This window comes from Malaclemys terrapin, chromosome 1 (assembly GCF_027887155.1).
Source record: "Malaclemys terrapin pileata isolate rMalTer1 chromosome 1, rMalTer1.hap1, whole genome shotgun sequence".
NCBI classification, from domain to species: Eukaryota; Metazoa; Chordata; order Testudines; family Emydidae; genus Malaclemys; species Malaclemys terrapin.
The window spans coordinates 230,069,051-230,075,115 of record NC_071505.1 but is presented as its reverse complement, the minus strand read 5'-3'; the positions used below and the strand labels follow the sequence as shown (position 1 = coordinate 230,075,115).

Sequence of the window (6,065 nt, the reverse complement as noted above, 5' to 3'; positions counted from 1 at the left end):
GGAAAATATTAATGTACCCATTTTACATATAAGGAATGTCAGAGCCTAGAACAGAACTCAGGATTCCTACCTCATAGGGTAAGACTACATTGCAATTAGACACGGCAGATGGCCTGTGCCAGCTGATTTGGGCTCCTGAGGTTTGGGCTAAGGGTGCATCCCAAAAATTATTTGCAGTGTACTTCGCAGGATCCTAGAGCCCGGGCTCCAGCCTGAGCCCAAATGTCTACACTGCAATTAAATAGCCCCTTAGCCTGAACCCCACAAGCCTGAGTCAGCTGTCACGGGCCAGCTATGGGTTTTTAAATGCAGTGTAGACATGCCCTAAATTCTCTTCTCTATTTACTAAATCATATTCATCTGAAGATACACTGAATACTGTCATATAAAGTTTCTCTGTCTGTCTATATTTATAAAGTATTTACCACCACAGTATCTAAGCACAACAAGTACCATGGCCTTTGTTTGCTTACATTTTGTAATTTGTATAAGAACCTTGTAAAATGATAATATATTTCAATTTTCACAGTGAAATATAGGAATTAAAATGATCTAATTGGGAGAAGAAAATCAGTTAAAATGGACCCTTCCTTGTGTTTTATTTGTAGAGTTACTAGGACAATGGGGCCCTGACTCTGGTTGGAGTTTATTTAAGTGGAAGCTGAGATGCTCATGTAATCACAGGATTCCAGGAGTTGGGGCTTTAAAATACCAGACCAGTTAAGACTCAGGATACAATTGTGGAAGTTGGTGGCACTGTAAATATTTTCAGAAGTCGAAAAATATTACTTCCTCTTTCCTCAGGACTTAGTTCAATTAGGAAACAGCAATAACAAGAGGTATGAGCACTGGATATAGCTCCTTATTTTAAGATTTTATTAGCTGGAAACCCTTAGGAATGGATGTTTTCTCCAGAATTCCCAGAAATAATAGTAATAAAATGGTGTTATCACCTGACAAGTCTAACATAAAGTCTTTAAAAATATATATTTTACAAAACAAAACTCCCAAAGCTTTATGGCTTAGTCAAAGTGCTAACTTTAAATAGTCATAGACAAGCAAACTGCCACTGTATCTCACCAGGCAGCAGTGATGACCCATAAGCTTTCAGAAGTATTAAAGTTCACTTTTGACTTTCATTACAGGAGCAGAAAGTCAGGGAAAATGTTGTTAATGAATGAAGTGACATGAGGAACAATAGTCTGCTCTTCTGAGTCTATGAATCTATGAATTTTTATTTTGTAGAAATCTTTTGACTCTCACAGGTGCTTATTTGACAAAATACATTCTAATTTCCATGCTGTCACTGAAAACCAGAGGCTCTGTCAGATTCATGTTATCAGTCTGCAGAATTTGCCTTAAATGAAGTCTGCCCTCTCATTGTAGCACACACATAAGGTCCATTAGCATTAAGGGGCGTTCTCAAGTGCTCCAGCAAGAGACTAGATCGCCTTATGCTCAAGATGATAGCAAAAGCCTCTGAACTTGAGGCCTATCCAAGGACATGAAATAGCCTATGACACAAGTCACAACTGAGAAACTGGTGTAACAAAACTTTGCAACTCCAGCTCTATAATGCTCACCACACATCAGTCAGGCCTATTCCATTTGACTAAAAGTTGTGCTCTCTTTAAATTAAATAAATTGGTGTCTAGTCTCAATGGTCTCAGTCCTCAGCAATATTCTTGGTAGTAACGGAAAGGATCAGAGTAATTTCACACAGACAAAAGTTTATGAATGAACTTAGTTAAAAATACTTTGAAACCAGAACCAAGTATCTTGAAATAAACATAAAGGGTCCAATTTTCAAAAAGTGGAGGCCCACTTTCACTTTCCAGAAATTAACTTATATTTACCATGTGCAAATCTCTCAGGTCCATGTGCAAATCAGGGAACTGAATGTAGAAATCGGTACCAATCTGAATGCATAATTATCCAGTTTGCAGGCACGCATGGATTTTGCATGTGCCAGTGTGGGTGCGTGCATAGGTACACATTTTTTAGCCTCCACTTATTAAAAATGTGGCTCCACAAGCTTACATCTAGTCATAGATATGGGACTAGCACATTGACGATAGTCGATGAAGTGGGACTATGTAAAACCTTCCCCCAGACAGCCACAACTGGAAAACCACTAACCTGAAGGGTACAATCTAGTAGAGGATATGCTGCTTCTACAGCTCATTTTAGTGCACAGGGGAGACCCAAAGACATTTCAACTTGAGCACTTGTCTCTTTCAAAGGACACCATCTGGCCCTCATTGCCAACAGTTTAGCTATGGTGGTGTATAGGAACTCCCTTTATCTTATGAGTCCAAATCGATGCTTTTGCCTTTGGCCTGGTCACACTCCAATGACTTATATGTCTCCAGTATATTTTATTCCATATTGTAATATACAAATGTTGTATAATGAATTGTACCACACCTGGAAGTAAAAATACATACAGAAAAAGCATTGCAAAGGGGAAATAATCATGGGAATGAGATCATCTGTATATCTCTGCAAACTTTTATTAATGTTTCACTCAAAGGGGTCATTTTCTTTAGATTCTTTGGGATACATTTCTTCATTTTCATAGGCACTCCTAAACATTTTCATGTCTTTAGTTTTAAAAGTTTGCCATTCTTCTTCTTCTTCTTCTTCTTCTTCTAACCCATTTTCAAGATAAAGGGCCAGAAGTCTCTCTCCCTAATTCTCTCTGCCTTTCATGTTGTGCATAATGAACAGAATCTGCCCCTCAGTACCCAGCTGAGAGTAGCTTTGGCGTACAGAACTTCTTAGCTGTCATAAGGTAGCATAGTCAGCTCCTACACCAACTCACCCCAGCCTTGGCATGCAGAGTGGAAGAAGGGATGTTGGGTGAGCTGTACTACACCTATGTTCAGCCAGTTCTCAACTGCCATGTGGTTTCATGTCGACCACAGCCAGCTGGCATGAATTAGAGCAGCTGCTAGCTCTCACCAAACCGAGGAGAGAATCTGAGTCAAAGTGTTCAGATTTTGTGTTACGTGATTTGATGGTTGATGGAGATGTAATTTGTCATCAGAGGAGGAGACAAGGAATTCATGATGGTGTGATGTAAAATTGGGATTTGCACAAATTTAGGATGACATCTTTATTCTTGAATGGTGGGGCCGTGATTGAGTTATGTGTGTCATCCCAGCCATGTGCCAATAATCATTTTACACCACATCACAGCAGAGCATATTTGGTTTATGTCACCTACATCAGCAAACAGGCATTAATTTTTTTTTCAATAAGTGTTGAAACTTTTTTATACTATGCTCAGTGTCCTGGCAGGAAATTCCCACATTTTAAAAATTTGTTCAACACATTAAAGTCTACTTAATCATACATTTTTTAATAATTTTAAAGGATTGGAAATGTAGAGTCTTTTCAAAGCTTTTTTTTTTTAAATGAGAAAGCACAGTATTTGCTTTGGAGCGTAGACTAGACAGTAGTTCAATAATCAGGCTTGTGCCTCTGTCATAAGAACTTTGCTGGTTGATTTGATCTGCTTTGTTTTGAATTAGTCAGAGAACCTTATCCAGCAAAAAACAACCTCCTGGCTGGACCCTCCATGGACCCTCCTAGTTTCACAGCCACTCATAACCTTCCCTGTTGGCGGAACTTCCCTGTGGCAACAGCTGGGAATGGTGGTAACAGAGTTAATAGGTTGGCTGGGTGACTGAATGCTTCTTGGCACACCCACAGACTGTCCCTTAAGGGTGTGGCGCCTGAGAAATGGGATGGACCCCTGGTTCAGGAAGTAACTCCAACTGGAAATTCAGGGGTGCTTCTATTTTTCCTGACTGTGGGAGAGAGGGTATCATTTTGTAACAGCACTCACAGTTGGATGGAGTGAGCACCTTCTTGCAGTAATGAACAAAGGAGGTTCTTTTGTTTAGTGAGCTTTGCCTGTGTCATTGTTGCAGCACCTGCTTATGCAAATCCACCAATGGCTAGACCACGAGGTCACATAACAACGACAACCAGAGAGCTGCTCATTGCTGACCTTTTTCCCGGAGCACAGTCTGTCAGACTTGGGGCAATGGTCTCAGGATCAGTGAGCAAGGGACCGTGTATTCCCCACTGCATTACTGATATCCCCACTGTTCAAAAATCATGAGTCGGATCCCAAAATTATGAGACTGACTTAAAAATTATGAGATTTTAAAAAATAATAAAATGTGGTGTCTTTTCATTTGCTTTCTGGCTTTTGAAGTTTCAGGGTTCAAATTTGCAGCTTTTCTCAGCAACTCTGAGGGCTAAAATATTTTTTTCTTTAATGAAAATGGAGAGTCTCATGTAATCACCTGACTCTAGGAGCTGGGTCTTTTAAGGGAAAAAACATATATTGCAAGACTTGTGATAAGATTGTAACAGCTGGCAACACTGCCTCAGCAGAATTTGGCCCATAGTGAAGTATGTGTATCTGATAATAGGCTGCACAGCAAATAATTAAAAAGTCATCTATTACACACTTGCATTTTATATTGTAAGCCTGTTTACTTTTGTGAATGATTTTTTTAAAAGTGATGTTTTGCACTCATAACTTTAGCATCTAGGAGGAGGGAGAGGAAAAAAGAAGACTTGATTAGCTTTACTGAAACTCCAATTCTGATTGTCTCAGATATAGTTTAAAGGCAGTGGCCTTCTATTCGAGTTACATTGGCACAAATCTTGTGAAAATATATGTGCATATAGGGGGGTTTCTAATGATCATTGAGATCTATTTTCCATTCAAGCCTATTTGCTGAGTGCAGAACTCTTTTACAAAATAAGACCTCACTCTATTGCTTCCTTTTGTCTTTGGATTCTTGGCAAACAAGGAAGAATCAAGGGCTTCCAAGGATTTGCCTTTTGTGCTGAACAGCCTCTGAGCACGCTCTTCCAGAGTGCCGCCGCATTTCAGACCCAAAGCCAGTAAAGCAGATTTTAATCTGTCCAGTCCCAGGGAGGCCAATTCCTCCCAAGAGGAAAAGGCTGAGAGATCCAGATGGGCTCCGGCATGGGTAAGTGCACTGCTGGTCTCTTTCGGCCAACCAGGGAACGTTCCATTGTCCCACTTCTTCTCAAACTCATTCTGAATTTTCCCAAAAAGTTCATTCTGATCCAGCAGTGGCTTCACCCGATCTGTGTAATCCTGCAGGTACTCAAGAAGCATTTCAAGATACCTTTTATATTCAGCATTTTTTCTCTCTTTGGGAATATCGAAGAGTTGGTCAAACGTGGATAAGTATGTGATGTAATCCAGTTTCTCTGATGATTTTAAGTTAATGTACTTGAGGTAACAATCATGAAGATCCAAGTACCGGCCATAACCTTCTTCATCTGTGAACTCCACTAGATTTTGTGCCTCTTCACTGGGGTTCTCTCTGGCTTTCAACAGTTCCTCAAATTCCACTGACATCGGTACACAGATCTCATTTGGGTGCTTCCGGTGAAATTCCTTGATCTGTTTTAGTCTATTATAGAATTCTGCAAACTCATTTGGCCCTGAAATGGCGCTGAGCTCCTCCTTCCGTAACCCATCCTTATCATCATACAAGTCTTTCAGATTTCCACTCACTTCCATATACCTGTCCTGCATGGCTCGGGTGCGGTGATCAGAGTTAATCTGGTCACGTAATGTGGATTTCTTAATCAGCGTCTCCTTGGCCATCACGTCCATGAGCCGCTCCCGCTCATTGGTAGCGCCGCCGCTGCTCCAGGATCATCTCCATCTTCCTCGCGCGCCCGCCAGCCGGAACCCTCCCTCCTTAGGCCTTAGGTCCTCAAATAGTTAAAATTGGCTTTCATGACAATTAGAATCTCACCTTTCTGTCTCTCAAACTCTTTGCTCTCCTATGCAAATTTGGGAGAATCCCAGTTCAAGTTCTTTGGGTCACTCCTGAAAGTGGTCATGTTAGACGATGATAAGAGACACGTGTTCTGAGTGTGGTGACTCATCCTAAATCACTGTACATCTGTGTACATGTCTCTTTTAGATTATCCTGTATTTAATGACGTAATTGGCAAATACACACTCTTGGGGTCCAGTTCTCACCCCTGAGGAAATC

At 40.7% G+C, this 6,065-nt stretch overlaps 1 pseudogene; it reads right to left on the bottom strand.

The window, feature by feature from the left end:
• Nucleotides 1-4,735: 4,735 nt before the first annotated feature.
• Nucleotides 4,736-5,729, bottom strand: LOC128836708 (splicing factor 3A subunit 3-like; annotated as a pseudogene).
• Nucleotides 5,730-6,065: the final 336 nt, after the last annotated feature.